The sequence below is a fragment of the Castanea sativa genome, chromosome 6, assembly GCF_040712315.1.
Source record: "Castanea sativa cultivar Marrone di Chiusa Pesio chromosome 6, ASM4071231v1".
Lineage (NCBI taxonomy): Eukaryota > Viridiplantae > Streptophyta > Magnoliopsida > Fagales > Fagaceae > Castanea > Castanea sativa.
Genome location: NC_134018.1, coordinates 1,544,229 through 1,560,307, shown reverse-complemented (window position 1 = coordinate 1,560,307; position 16,079 = coordinate 1,544,229). Strand labels below are relative to the sequence as shown.

At 33.7% G+C, this 16,079-nt stretch overlaps 1 long non-coding RNA gene and 3 other non-coding genes across 5 annotated transcripts; all 4 read right to left on the bottom strand.

Moving 5' to 3' along the window:
- Positions 1–3,046: 3,046 nt before the first annotated feature.
- LOC142641845 (small nucleolar RNA U3) lies at positions 3,047–3,262 on the bottom strand. The gene has a single exon (XR_012845521.1). It is a non-coding gene; the product is annotated as a small nucleolar RNA U3 (small nucleolar RNA).
- An 8,996-nt stretch (positions 3,263–12,258) lies between these two features.
- On the bottom strand, positions 12,259–12,476 carry LOC142641844 (small nucleolar RNA U3). The gene has a single exon (XR_012845520.1). It is a non-coding gene; the product is annotated as a small nucleolar RNA U3 (small nucleolar RNA).
- Positions 12,477–14,202: 1,726 nt separating this feature from the next.
- LOC142641302 (uncharacterized) lies at positions 14,203–16,037 on the bottom strand. Of its 2 annotated transcripts, XR_012845367.1 has the most exons (4): positions 15,762–16,037; positions 15,225–15,274; positions 14,603–14,885; positions 14,203–14,471 (listed from the first exon to the last, which is right to left on the bottom strand). It is a non-coding gene; the product is annotated as an uncharacterized LOC142641302 (long non-coding RNA). The 2 variants fall into 2 exon arrangements; XR_012845366.1 differs by having other exon boundaries at positions 14,203–14,885; positions 15,762–16,029.
- Positions 15,780–15,997, bottom strand: LOC142641838 (small nucleolar RNA U3). The gene has a single exon (XR_012845514.1). It is a non-coding gene; the product is annotated as a small nucleolar RNA U3 (small nucleolar RNA).
- Positions 16,038–16,079: the final 42 nt, after the last annotated feature.

The following is a 16,079-nucleotide window of genomic DNA, read 5'->3' as shown; positions in this document are numbered from 1 at the left end:
TATTGAGTTCCTTTATATTTCTCTTTTACTTTTCTAGTTTTCTTTCCAGTCATAATCTTGATTTTTTATTTTCTGAAGTTATTCCAAATTTAAACATTAATTAATTGGAAGTTAAGGAAATAGCCTTCGTACTTGAATCACTGATGGATCACTGATGGACTTAAGGCATGGTTGTTTGTCATGCTAGATGGTCGGTTTGCTTTAAAATGAACAAGAAGTTAGGATTCTATCTGATAAGTGCATGATAGGAATTCCTGGTCCCCAATTGGGCTTGTCAACTGGATTCATTCCCTGTTTAATATTATGCATAAAACTCTTGCTTCTCTCATGCTCTCCCATTTTCAATCACCCAAAGCTCATTGCTACAGAAACAACTCAGACCACCTTCATTGATTCTTTATAGCTGCTCAGTTGTTAAGGCAAGGCCAAGTATAATAGTTAAGTGTTACATGTATAGGCGAAATCATACACCGATGCCATTGCTTCATCAAATAGGTTTAAGCCAGTAAAAAACTTTATAACTGCATGAGGATTCTGGCTTGATGGATGACGATACTGATGAGGCGCTTCTTATGTGTTCCTTCACTTGTACAGGCAGACGTACTCAAACGAACTTGGGCATAATTAACCTTGTGTCAGATTAGAATAAGATAAATAGTACCAGTACATTTACAGACCCGGTAAGGGAAAAAGAAATACAATTTCAACTGTTGCGTTCAGCGATTAATGGAGCATATACACAAGTCCTCTTTAGTGTTGAGGACATATTTTTTTGGTGAATCAGAAGGATAAAGAACATACTAGACCAGCCTAACAAAACTAACAGCTCAAAGGCTAAACATGCCAAGAGAACCGAAACAATTCATAAGAGAATAGGAAGCCATGCTGACCAGGACAGAGATATCTGAAAATTTTCTTTTCTGTACTTGTTGGAAATATATCTTTATGACTCCTTTAAGCTGCAGAATCTCTTCAACTAAAAAAGATGTGTGCCATGGACACTTTTTTTCCAATGGCATTACAGAATGAAATGTGGTTTTATTTGTGGAAGGAGTCTGGCAAAGATTTAAGTAAAGAAAGGGAGAAAGACTTTTTGTAGGAAACATAATTCAAAATGCTTAGCACAGCTTTCCATATTATTGTCGAATAGGCTCCACTGTCAACAAATGCCTGCAACATGGTAAAGATTAGTTTGCTTAGTTTTCAATCAACGGGTGGAATGGAACTAACAAGAAAGTGTAAAGGGAGGATGCATAATTCAAAATGACCAATATTTTTTTGTTACATATCATATGCCTGCATAAATCCCATTGAAATTTGTTTGAAAGTAAGGCAGTCCAGGAAAGTAAGATGTTATAAATAGGATAACAAGTGACAAGATACCCTATAGCCTTTAGTGATCTCACATTGCTCTGAAATGAATAGGTTCTTCCAAAGATATATTTCACCATCTAGATACCTTCAATGGTACACTATTAACCTCCATGTCAATGTACAACACAACCTTCAATAGACCACGTGTTTCTTTTTATTTTTTACTTTTGCTCAGGAAAAATAAAAAGACTAGAATTATGAGGATTACATTCATTATTAGCTGTGTTTCTTTTTTCCTTGAGGCTTCCTTCCCTTCCTTGCCGCTAAATTAGTACGAATTTTGTTAACCAGAATCATTCCGTATCTATTATTTTAGATAAAGTCTTGCTTCTTTCATGCACTCCCACTTTTCAATCTCCCAGAGCTCATTGCTACAGAAACAACTAGGACTCACTTTCATTAGGCCTTTATAGGTTCCCATTTAGTTTACAAAGACAAGTAGAAAATTGAGAATTACATGTTTCTGAAATCAAAGCAGATGTCACTGTCTCATTCTATTTGAGTAAGCTAGTAAAATCTTTTATAACAGCATGAGGATAGAGGCTTGATGCATAACCTTTCACTGGTGTATTTAGTTGTACCCAAATTAACAAGTTGGGAAAAAACTTGGGCATAAAAGACCTCACACCAGATTAGAATAAGATATATAAGACAAGTACATTGACATAACTTTTACATTCAACAATTAATGAATCATAATCAGAACACAAGTCCCTAGTATGCCTTAATGTTAAGGACATATATTTTGGCTACATAAGAAGGGACTGAGGCCATATGATTACATTGAAAACAAAAAAATAGAAATGTCATTTGATTACAAGTTTGGATAATGTTCCTAGTACATGATTACTAAGGGATTCTGTAAAAGGGAGTTATGCTGAACCAAAACTACCTCGGAATAGAACTTAAGCTTTCTTATATAGACTAGTAGGATCTTAGGATTCTTTGGAGATTTTGAAATTTCTAAGAGTAATTTACTTTTAGTCAGGGTGAAAAATTTTTCTACCGAAAATAGATGGGAATCTAGAAGGAGCAGCGAAGCTACGACACTGTTCATGTTTTATCATTTTGTGTTGGCTAGTACTGTTTTTGTCATTTTGTGTCGGCTGGTACTGTGTAAAAAGGAGTTATCCTGAATCAAGCTTCCTTTGAAATGGAACTTTAGCTTCCTTATATAGATTAGTAGGAGCTTAGGATCCTCTGAAGATTCTGAAATTTCTGAGAGTAATTTGCCTTTACTTAGGGTGAAAACTTTTCCACCGAAAATAAATAGAAATCTTGAATGAGCAACGAAACTGCGACACTATTCATGTTTTGTCATTTAGTGATGGTATTATAAGAGCAATATTCAAGGGTCAGCAACCACACCTCACCGCAACAAAAGCAAAAAACAGCATCACCCTCTTCACCTCCCTTCCCCCTAACCCCTCCTCATGTATTAGGACTAAAAAAAACAAAAGAACAAAACACCTCTTGGGAAATTTATCAAACAACTTGTGTACATGGAAATAAGAACAAAACATTGCAATTGAGTTTCATCAAAACAAGTTGTGTAAGGTAATCACCATTTTCTATTGCATTTTTTGAATAAGTAAAATCATCAAGAAGAAATTTGCTACAAGAAATTGTCCAAAATATATAAAATTCAACTCATTGTGGCAAAAGATTTTGAAGCCCGTTCAGACAGCCGCACGACCATCCCAGCTAGCCGCTTAGCTAGGAACGATCATGTACGGTTTGATCCACCAGAAAGAAGGATCAAGACCGTTAATCACGCTCAAATCGCACGGCTATGTTTCATCCTACCAGGCTTGAGATTCTGTCTCCTTAGTAATCAAGGACACAGAGATACCATCCCATTGAAAAGAGCCTGAACAAGTAAGGTCATAACCCCTGCTATCGTTTAGTGTAATATAAAGTGATGTTTTAGTTTCTATCTAGTCGATATGGGACAAGCTCGTTTGGTTTGCAGAATCATACTACTTGCTGTTTGACTATTGTACCCCTCTAAACCTTCCTAGTTCCCACTTCATTCATTGCTGTCTATGCAAGGACAAATATGGTATAAGAATTAAAGAGTGGCATCTATTAAAATCTAAGTGATAATCATTTAACTTGATCCCAAAAAATAAAATAAGAAAGTAGAGAGCGAATTTGTAACTGTTGTAAGGATGGAACCAGCAATTCATCTCCAAAGAGCATTCATCAATTCAATCAAAAATTCATTATCTATTTTAACCTAAAAACTTTTTTTTTTTTTAGGACTATAAATTATCCAATCCATTCATAAACAGCTCAGATTTGTCTCGATAAAAAGCTCATTCATATTTAATTATTTATGAACAAACCAAGATTAAGCTCTAGTTTTAGGCTTGTTTAATATACGAGTCAAGCCTAAGTAAAAAAAAATTATTCATGAACAAGCTTGTGAGTTTTGACAAAACAAGTTGAGTCTAGGCTTATTTTATGGGTTTGGTAATGAAATTGATATAAGTTTTTGACAAATAAACTCATGTCTAATTAGGAGTTAAAGATCACTCATCCAAACCAAATAGACTAGATAATAAGTTTGATATGAGCTTGATAATATACTTGTGTTGGATCTAAAGCTCAAAAGCATAATATTGAGCTCGACCCTGGCTCGACTAATGAATCAAGCCAAGCAAAGTTGAGTTCAAATTTTTATACTTTATAACGAGATCAAGCTTGAACATTATTCGTAAGCTTGATTCAAGCTCAAGCTAAGTTTGAACATTCTAATTTTGTTGTCAAGCTGAGCTTGAACAACCACTACTCAACAAAACTCGACTTGTTTGCAGCTCTAATTTTTTCTATTTTACTTAACCACTTTTCAAAACACTCACATTACACTATCTACTCAAAACTCTATTTCATTAAAATATCATTTTTAAAAAAATTATCTCTCTATCTTTGAACACCACAACCATCATTCACTTTTTTCCAAAATTCTTAATACTTGTGTTGCATGGCCGACTCTAAATTAGTAGTAATGCAAAACGTGGCATCTCCTCTTCTCTTTTTCTTTCTTTTTTCTTTTTTCCCCTCTGAAGTCATATTCTCCCTCGTTTTTGTTCCTCTTGTTTATACTCCAAACACCTTTGTCTTTTAACTCTCTCTGCAGCAAACTTCATGATTATGAATCAGTGAAGCACTGATGATAAAGATTAATCATCTACCTCAAAAAATTATTAGGGATCACCGTCTGATTTTTACCCCCTCTCGTTGTTGATTCTTTTTGTTTATATCTGATCATTTTGTGCTCACTTCATCTTGTTCAATGGTTCAATTGTTCTTCATTGTGTTAAGGAGATGTTTTTTTCTGATAAATCAGAAGGATAAAGAACAGAGTAGACCAGCCTAACAAAACTAACAGCTCAAAGCCTAAACATGCCAAGAGAACCAAAACAATTTATAAAAGATTTGGAAGCCAATCTGACCAGGACAGAGATCTCCGAAAAAATTCTTTTCTGTACTTAATGGAAAGATATCTTCTTTTCTGACCATGGACACTTTTTTTCCAATGGCATTACAGAAAGTGTAAAGGGGGGATGCATAACTCAAAATGACCAATATTTTTTTGTTACATATCATATGCCTGCATAAATCTCATTGAAATGTGTTTGAAAGTAAGGCAGTCGAGGAGAGTAAGATGTTAGAAAAAGGATAACAAGAGTGACAAGATACCCTATAGCCTTTAGTGATCTCACGTTACTCCGAAATGAATAGGTTCATCCAAAGATATAGTTCACCATCTAGATACCTTCAATGGGACACCATTAACCTTCATTAGCTGTGTTTCTTTTTTCCTTGAGGCTTCCTTCTTTTGTTAACCAGAATCATTCCCTGTCTATTATATTAGATAAATCCTCGCTTCTTTCATGCACTCCCACTTTTCAATCTCCCAAAGCTCATCGCTGCAGAAACAACTAGGACTCACTTTCATTAGGTCTTTATAGGTTCTCATTTAGTTTACGAAGAAAAGTAGAAAACTGGGATTTACATGTGTTTCTGAAATCAAAAGCAGATGTCACTGTCTCATTCTATTTGACTAAGCTAGTAAAATCTTTTATAACAGCATGAGGATAGAGGCTTGATGCATAAACCTTTCACTTGTGTATTTAGTTGTACCCAAACTAACAAGTTGGGAAAAACTTGAGCATAAAAGACCTCACACCAGATTAGAATAAGATATATAAGACTAGTGCATTGACACAAATCTTTTCAACTTTTAAATTCAACAATTAATGGATCATAATCAGAACATAAGTCCCTAATAGCAGACTCATTACCAATGCCTTTGGCAGCCAAGTATCATGGTATTATAAGAGCAATGTTCAAGGGTCAACAACCACACCTCACCACAATAGATGCAAAAAACAGCATCACCCTCTTTCACCTCCCTTCCCCCTAATCCCCTCTTCATGTATTGGGACTTAAAAAATAAGAACAAAACACCACCTGGGAAATTTATCAAACAACTTGTGTACATCGAAATAAGAACAAAACAACTCGCATACATTGTCAATACCATTTTCTATTGCATTTTTGAATAAGCAAAAATCGTCAAAGAGGAAATTTGCTGCAAGAAATTGTCCAAAATGCAAAACAAAAGCCCGTTCAGACAGCCGCTCGACCTTCTCAGCTAGCTGGCGCGCCAAGCTGAAATCGATCATCTACAGTATAATCCACCGGACAGAAGGATCAGAGACTGTTAATCACGCTCTAATCGAGCGGCTATAATTCATCCTATCAGGCTTGAACCACAGAGGTACCATCCTTCATAACAACATTGTTTAGTGCAATATAAAGCAATGTTTTAGTTTCTATCTAGTCGATATGGGACATGCTCGTTTGGTTTACAGAATCATACTACTGGCTGATTGACAATAATACCCCTTTTTCTTTTCTTTTTTGCAGAGGACAATAGTACCCCTTTAAACCTTCGTACTTCCCGCTCCATTCATTGCTGTCTACCCAAGGACAAATATGGTATAAGAATTAAAGAATGGCATCAATTAAAATAAGTGATATTCATTTAACTAGTCACAAAATATATTCATAAAAAAATAATAATAATAAAAACTTAGTCACAAAACAAAATAAAATTAAAAAATAAAGTAAAGAGAGAATTTGTAACTGTTGTAAGGATGGAACAGGTACTTTATCTCCAAGAGTATTCATCAATTCGACCAACAATTTATATCTATTTAAATATAAGAACTCATTTTATTCTATTTAGGGTCTGTTTGAGAACTGTTTATTTTGTTAAAACTGAAAACTTTTTATTAAAAGTACTATATATAAAGATAAAAATTAATTGAAATAGTAAAGTGGGGCTTATGAATAGTACCAAAAGTGCAATTACGTTTATAAATAATAACAAAAATAATTTAAATAGTAAAATAAATTGGCAAAATTCATTTATCCAAACGCACACTTAACCTCAAAAAAAAAAAAAAAAAGATTAATCATCTACCTCGAAAAATTATTAAGGATCACGTTCTGATCTTTACCCCTCTCTTTGCAAACATGTTTTATTGTTGTGGGTTCTTTTTGTTTGTATTTTATCATTTTGTGCTTACTTCATCTTGTTCAATGGTTCAATTGTTCTTCACTATTTTTTCCCACCTCCGCTAGATCTATTCATAACGTCATATATATCAATACAAAATTCATTCCAGTTGGATTTTCACTTCAATCAGTATTGACCAAAAGGTCCAAAACACCTGAAACATAGGGGTTACTATTTCAGTTTGCATACTAAGGGTCTATTTGAGATCTGCTTATTTTACTAAAACTGAAATTTTTTTGTTAAAAGTACTGTAAATAAAGGTAAATTTTAGTTGAAATAGTACATTAGGACACATGAATAGTACCAAAAAGTACAATGAGACCCATAAATAATAGCAAAAATAAGTTAAATAATAAAATAAGTTGACAAAAAATGAGCTAGCCAAACAGACACTAATACAGTATTTTCCGGCCAGAACATAACAGTATTCAAAACTTTGTCCTCTTCCTTCATCCTAAAGAAAGACTAAAAATTAAAATGCACAACTAAATTGCTAATGCATATTTGCACAAGTGCTATAGCCAAAATGCATTTTGCACAATGTATAAATAAGTAATATGGTTGATTTTTGGGGTTGGATAAACAAAATTTGGCCCTTTTGCCATTTTACTATGGCTGATGTGAGTGCTTTTAAGTCTGGGTTTGAACACTAAATACATATCATATAATAACATGAAATACACATATATTCAAGAATAAATTAATAAATAAAAAATAAAATTTGCACCTATTCAGCATTAATGAAATATTACTTAAAGAAAAGATACACTATTTTTTCTTAATACTATTTCAAGTTAATCATCCAGCAAGGCACTTGACTCTAAAGTTAAAGGCTATCGTATACTCTCTCATATAAATATAATTATATTGACATATCTTATTTGACACCTTACTCTAATCCCCCAAAAAAAAAAAAAATTAACAACATCAAAAAGAATTGTATATATAAAACCAAAAATAAAAAGTAATTTGATAACTATAATGATAAAAATAAAAAATATAACTTTGAGAAAATTTAAAAATTAAATAATTTGAGGTGAAAATTTTGTACTCAATTTGACTTTATCGAAAATAATCATCATTTTACTAACCAATAAATAAATAAATAAGATTTTCAAAAGATAATTTGTTATTTGTTCTCTTTGCTATCTCAACACCCAAACATATAAACATAATTAGCATGAACAGTTGTACTTTCTTTCTTTTTTTTATATATTTTAAAATATTAATTATACATCTATGTTTTATATAGAGAAATTTACACACCACACACCATGCTTGCCACAAGTGACTTAATAATTAATATATGTATGTATTACACATCATAAAATTAATGATTTTATATTTATTTTTTGTCATGTGACATGTTAAGATAGTTAATTTACTTTAGGTAAAAATTTATTAAAATTTCAGTAACTTACTAAATATTAAATGGTACAATATATACATTATTTTTAATTAAGTTGTGCATCGGATAGACATAATACTAGTTTTTATTAAAATCTCGCTATCTCAGCACATCTTTAGTTTGGTTGAAAGGAAACTTATTGCACCATTAACAAACATCGTAGAATTGGCAAAGTATAAAAAGAAGAAGGATATGCATGAATTACAAGAAACAACCAATCTTGTCATGTGAAACATAGAAATGAAAACCAGTGGGCTCTCCACAGTGTGGCCATTGATCAGAAAAATAGGAAAGCCCCACTTATTAGTGAGCACTGAGCAGGCACAAAAGCGAGGTTCCACATTCAAGCTATGCAGATGCAGGGTTGGTTGAAAATTATTTCAGTTGTCACTGACCCTATACTAATTTTGGCAGATTCCATCAAAATCCTCTTTGATAAAGAAACTAACAAGATAGGGAGTATAATTGAAAACATTCATATATTCACCTGCACATATGAATTGGGCTAAAACTCACAAAGGCAGCAAGTTGAAAATTTTTGAAATTGAAATACATAGCAAAAATTGCGAAAAAGAAAAATTCATGTCAACTTAATATGGCAGCACTCAGAAACATTTTTTATTTATTTATAATAATCGGAATAAATTTTATTCATAATATTAAACAACTTGAAAGTGTGAAAACTAGTCTGACAACAACACAGAAAAAACATTGCATGTGCTGGCAGAGACCTGAACCCATTAAACACAGCACAAACATAGAGAGGGAAAAAACTTAGGTAGTGCTCCGGGACTAAGTATTGCCCCATAGAGAGCTTGCTCTTCTGAAATTTCATTGCTCATGTCCTTTTGAGTACAACCACACTCACACTTTGATTTGAAAATTGAAAAGGAAAGCATAGCACTAACTCTTGATTTGAAAATGGGAAGGAGTAGAATATCATAGCTCTCTTCAGTGAATGACACTGAGCAGTCTGAGCTCTCTTAAAAAGGAAAGCATTATTGATATTGCTTACCAACTATAATCACACCCATAGTCTTTTCTGCTCACATTCTTCCATCTTTGCCACCAAATCATCATCACACAAGATCCCATCATGGCACTTTAATATTGTCGGCACAAGGATGACAACTTTTGTCACAACTCTAATGTCGCAAATTGTGAATGACAACCTATCATTTTCACATGAATCCATAAATTTTCTCACTGCTCAGTGTATCACATCAAGTTGTGGCAAAAGTTGTATCCAAAATTTTCTCAAAAACCACAAGCCTGTAATAGGCATTCAAGACTCGTGATAACATGGCTAAGAGGTAGATAGCAGAGCACACCCACAAGCCATCTCTATTTATACTGTCAATAAACTCAGTTGGGAAAGCACTTTTCCTTCTGTCTAAAGTCTCTCATCTCAGCCACCCAGAACTCCCTCTCTTCTCACTTCCACTCCTTTTGTTCCCGGAACTATCCTCAAATTCAATACCAATACCAACAACATCAACAACCCCAAACCCAAAGCCAATGTTTCCATGAAATCTGCACCACCCATCATTTCCCATATCATCATCTGCATATTCTTCTCCTCCATATATACTCTATCAAGGACGTGTCTTAGCCCTTATCAAAATCTTACTCTTTCATAAACTTTCACGCATAATATCATAAACTCAACAACTTCTAGTTTTGCCAGAAAATTTGACATCTTCTAGATTCGATCAATACTGTTATACGTGCATTGGTTTATATATATCATAGATTCGCAATCTTCTTTTGAGCTTTAATTTTGAATATAAGATGCAAATTGTTAAATTTTCTCAAACGTCGAGAGAAATTAGTGTAATTTAACACTCTCTTACAAGCAATCTATGAAATGATGGATGAAAATTTTAAATTGCAGATGATGATGTTGTCTAAGGGGAAAAGACCAGTTATTGTGGAGTCAGATATCGTGATCTAAGAAGAAGGCGTATCATATGATCAGTCTGTGTTAAAGATGAGAGCCAACTCACATCCCATCCATCTTTATTACAGAATTCAAGTAATTGGGATAATGTGACAACTGCACAACACGGTACTATCAGCACCATCAGGATTAGAGTAATCACATTATCCCAATTCCTTGAATTCTGTAATACGGATGGATGAGATGTGAGTTGGCTCTCATCCTTAACACAGACTGATCATATAATATGCCTTCTTCTTGGATCATGATGTCCGACCCTACAAGTACAGGTCTTTTTCCCTTGGACAACATCATCATCTGCAATTTAAAAATCTCATCCATCATTTCATAGATTGCATGCAAAGGAGTGTTAAATTACACTAATTTCTCTCGAGGTTTGAGAAAAATTAGCGACTTGCATCTTATTTTCAAAACTAACACTCCACAAGAAGATTGTGAATCCGTGACATAAAGAAACCAATGAGCATATAACAGTATTGACCAAATCTTTCACGTGGTGAGAAGATTCTGATCACCTTCCTAGCTAACAGTATCTTTACCCTGAAGTCTGAATAGAATAAGTTCATCCAAATATAGTTTTCACCATCTGGTTATCTTCAATGAGACTCCATTAACCACCATGTCAATGTACAACATAACCTTCAATATGCTAACATTATGAGGATTGCATTCATTATTAGATGTATTTTTTATCTTTCAATTATAGATTTCAGCAATTACTGGTATATGCAATGATTTGTGCTGGCATGATACTACTATGTAATAGTTTGTCAAAATTCCATCGAACTTGCAAGCAGTTTTATTACATCCAATACTAATTTATATTCCTGAGTGTTCTTTTCTCAGTTATTCCAGATTTCATTCCACTAATTGAAAGTTTAGGTGACAGCTTTTGCTTGAATTCAAGACGTAACGCTTGAATTCACTCCTGGACGGACCTAAGGCATGGTTGTTTGTCAGCCTAGATTATTGTTTTGCTTTAAATAAAGATGAGAATTCAACCTAAAATCATATGCAGATGCCACTGTTTCATACTAACAGACTAAACTAGTGTACTTTTTATAACAGCATGAGATTGGGGCTTAATGAATAAGTACATAGATGATAGATGAGAACTTCTTGTATGTGCCCTTCACTTGTATATGCGGTTGTACTCAAAACTAAAAAGTTGGGTAACCTGGGTAACTTGGTCATGAAAGATGTCGTACCAGATTCAAATAAGATAAACAGAACTACCCAATGACATTAACTTTACATTCAAGTTAAAGCATATTAAGTATCTGTTTGGATACTGATGAATGCGTCTAGCGTTTGCATTATTCTTCTTTTCTTTTCTTTTTTTAATTTTTGAGAAGTGCATTTCTAGTTTTTCCAGTGGGCATGCACTGTTTACAGGACCTACAAACCTCTTTTTTCAATAAAATTTTCATTAAAAATGGGTCCCACGATATTATTCACACGTTTAAAAATTATTTTGCTACAGTGTTTTAAATTTTCCGTTTAAAGTTTTTAGTAAAATAAGCGACACACCCTAAAAACATTAGTCCCAAGTACGTATGTTTCTAATGTTAAAGGACTTTTTTTTTGGGTGCATCAAAGGGATATATACCAGACTAGCCTAACAGCACTTACAGATTAAAAGCTATACATGCCTAAAGAGCCAAAAACAATTTCATAAGGGACTCGGAAGCCATGCAGGCCAGGACAGGAGATATCTGGAAATACTTCTTTTGTGTACTTGGTGGAAATAGAGCTCAGGTGCAGAATGTCTATAACACTATAATTGCAACAAAAATCCAACAATGATAATACGCAAACAACTTGTGAACATGGAAATAAGAACAGAACTTCAATTGGGAATTTTATCAAACAGCTTGTGTTGAAAAAATTGTTGCACCCACTAGCAAGCAAAAAGGTTTTGGGAGCCTGTCAGACAGACGTACGACCATCCCAGCTGGGGCGAGCCCTAGCTGAGAACAATCCTCTACAGTCTGATCCCTCGAACAGAAGGATCAAGACCGTTAATCACGCTCTGATCGCACGGCCATGGTTCATCCACCAGGTTTGGGGTGCTGTCTCCTTAGTGAGACTGGATACAGAGGTACAATCCTTTAGAACAGATCCTGTTCAGGTAAGGTCGTATCCAGTGGTTCTGTTTTGCGTATTATAAAATGAAGTTTTGCTTATTATCTGGTCGATATGGGACAAATTCATTTGGTTTATCGAATCATGCCAAGAATAAACTATTTATGCTAAATTTACTATAAATTTTACTACAAAATCTTTAAATTATACATCATTAATAACAAAGAAAAGGAAGAAATAATTTCATTTTTATTAGATGACAAAAACTCATTGACCATATTTTATTATATCAATTTAAAAATATATGCAGTTGAAATGTAATAATGCTTCGAGTTCCTTAGACCACTTCGGCGCCTCTTAATTTACCTAGGAGTCATGGTCGGATCCTACAGCTATGGGGTTTTTTTTTTTTTTCAAGGCTAAGCAGCCGGGTTGAGGTGGTAAATGAACATGCATTTTTAATAGCTAAAACTCGACTAGAAAAAATTAGTTTAAGTTCGTTTATTTAGCAAATAAGTAAAGTTCAAAAAAAATTATTAATAATTAAAGCTCAAGTTTAAACATAATAACATATATTCATAAATTAGCTTATGAGTATATCTATATACATACAAAAATAAATTATTAAGTAGCTCCCAAACATATTAAATATTGTTCGATAAGAAAATGAACTTTTAACACATAATTTAATACTTTGATGAGCTCAAAGTCGACTTATAATTGAGATAAAATTAAATGAGGAAATAAGGATTAAAGGACCTTGATAATCCAATTTGGGCCAATACCGTTTCTATTTCTTCCTTTTGGAGGGAGGCTTAGGAGGGCAAATGGGAAAAATGATGAGAGTGATGCGTTTGTTATTAATTTACACATGGTTCTCTTAATATTTAATATTATCATTTTCAAAATGGTATTATGATAGAGAAAAAAAATACAAAAACCTCTCATACTTTTTTCATCCTTCTCCTCCTTTTCATCCTCACAATTTTTCATCACTCCTACTACATCTAAATTATAAAATAAATAAAAAAATTCACTACTTCCTCTGTCATTTCACTTTCTACTTCTATAGATCAATAGGTTCCGCACACATTTTTCATCACTCTTGCTAAAAACACCTTATTAGTAAATCATTACTTTATCAATCATTGCTATTTCTGCTTCTAACGATCAAAAGATTTTACAACAACAAAGTTTTAATCCCAAATTTTTAAGATCGGTTATTAATTCTCAACAAATTATCAGGGTCAGTTGCTTATACTCTTTTCAATCTTTCTATTCTATATAAAATCATACCTTTTATTACTTTCTTAATCACTTATAATTTTTTAATACTACTACAATTTTTTTTTTTTTTTTTTTTGCCCTCCTCTACATTTTTTCATTTACCCAACTTAAATCAACCTACATTTTTTCACCGGTGCATTAGTTGCACTCTTCTAAACATAACTGAACAATTTCAAGCAATTTTTTCTCATATTTTCATCAATAAAGATCAACCCTATCTTTATTCTTTAAGCATATTTCCTCATTTCAAATAATATCTTTCCATGTATTTGTACTTATCTATTTTTAGAACATGTACTTAGTAACAACCTAATATTCAGTACCAGGCATAAAGACAAATCTAGGTGAATCATTCATAGGTCAAATTTTCACAAATTACCACCAAATAATAGTAGTAGTAATAAAAGCCTTACTTCTACCTGCGCTCAATAGGCATATAATGCAAGAAAAAAAAATTATAGACCAAAGAGAACCACACCAAGTCTAAAAGCTCGAGTTTGAAATTTGTTTACTTTCTCTCATTTGAATTGCAAGTTACAACACCAATTTCAGGGTTCAAAATAGCTTTAAAGGAATGCTATCAGTATCAAGTACACAAATTTCAATTTGTTAATTTGTAATTAAATTACTAAACCAAAAAGAAACCCTGCTCCTGCTGCCTGATCTTCATTTCCTTCGAATAATTTAAGAGCTTGTATGACTGCTTCCCTTCCAAACCCTAGCTGAACAAGCTTTGCCACTTTGGCTTCAAAATCAGGTCCCTGCTGCCATATAAATCACATGAAATCTTCAGATCAACCAAATACAATTACTAAATCTTGTTCATTAATTAACGTAACACCCATTGGTTAAAAAGATCAGATAGACAGGGTCAACTATCAATAAGATGGCAAACCGTGACAACTTGTCAATCACGCTAATGCAACAACCAAGTCTCAGTCCCTAAAGGTCAATAGCTTCTCAATGGCATTTGCATTCAGAATAAAATTCCAGGCACCAGTTCCATTCAGAATAAAGGCATTTGCATAGTAGATCTTGTAAATCCTCAGTCAAAAGTACATCATCAAGGAAAGTTTCTTTAGGACAAGCAAATTAATGAGAAGTACAAGGAGTCCCTGAGCTGAGTACTTGCTTGGACAACCCTTCTTCATTAAGAAAGTGTGATGGGATGTCTTTTTCTGAAAACAATGCACAATTTAAGTAGTTAATTTTCTATTCATCAAAAAGGTTGTCCATAAAAGCTATTTAGATAATTGGTGAGTTGCAAATAATGCAATTCAGGCCTAACTGCAGAAATTGTTCAATTATTGAACGGTAAGCACGTGTAGAGATTAGAAGGCCAACTTTGCAAAAATGGGACAGAAACTTCTCCACTACCAACTCTCAAAACATTATCCTTTAAATCTATAATGCAATACGGACATTTAGTAAGTCAGAAAAGAATAACAAACCTAAATAGCATCAATTAGAACCAAGAAAATGAAAAGGTACGTCAGATATTAGAAAGAGTACGCTACCTGGTGCTTCCGGAGCATATCCAGCCCAAAGATAAAATATATTCCCCAATCTACAGGAAGAAAGAAATAAACAAAAACAGTTACTCAACATTTTTTTAATCAAAAAAACGATATGTATATCACCAAAGTTTAATTCCCTTGATATAAGAGACAACAAAGTCCAAAGTTTGCATGTACAATTGTACATAAGCGAATGCAGACACATAAGAGCAAGCATATGAACATCAAGAAATGAACACACACACAAGGAGGCACAGAGAGACACAGAGGTGGAGGCCTCCTTGTGACTAGATGTCCAATGTTCTTGACCATTGTTCCAGAAAAAACATCTATAAGAACGAAAATAAATACAGATTTATGGAGAGAGAGGGAGAGAGGTCGACCACCTAAGACAAAAAAATCCCATTACATGACATAAGATTGTTACTCACTTTGATGTTCATATTACACAAACAACTTGTGAACATGGAAATAAGAACAGACCGTCACTTGGGAATTTCATCAAACAACTTGTGTTCAAAAACGTGCTGCACTCACCAGCAAAAAGATTTTGGGAGCCTGTCAGACAGCCGCACGACCATCCCAGCTGGGCGAGCCCAAGCTGAGAACGATCATCTACAGATTGATCCCTCGTACAGAAGGATCAAAGACCGTTAATCACGCTCTGATCGCACGGCCATGGTTCATCCACCAGGTTTGGGGTCCTGTCTCCTTAGTGAGCAAGGATACAGAGGTACGATCCTATAGAACAGATCCTGTTCAAGTAAGGTCGTGTCCAATGGTTCTGTTTTGCGTATTATAAAGGGCAGTTTTGCTTACTATCGGGTCGATATGGGACAAGCTCGTTTGGCTTAT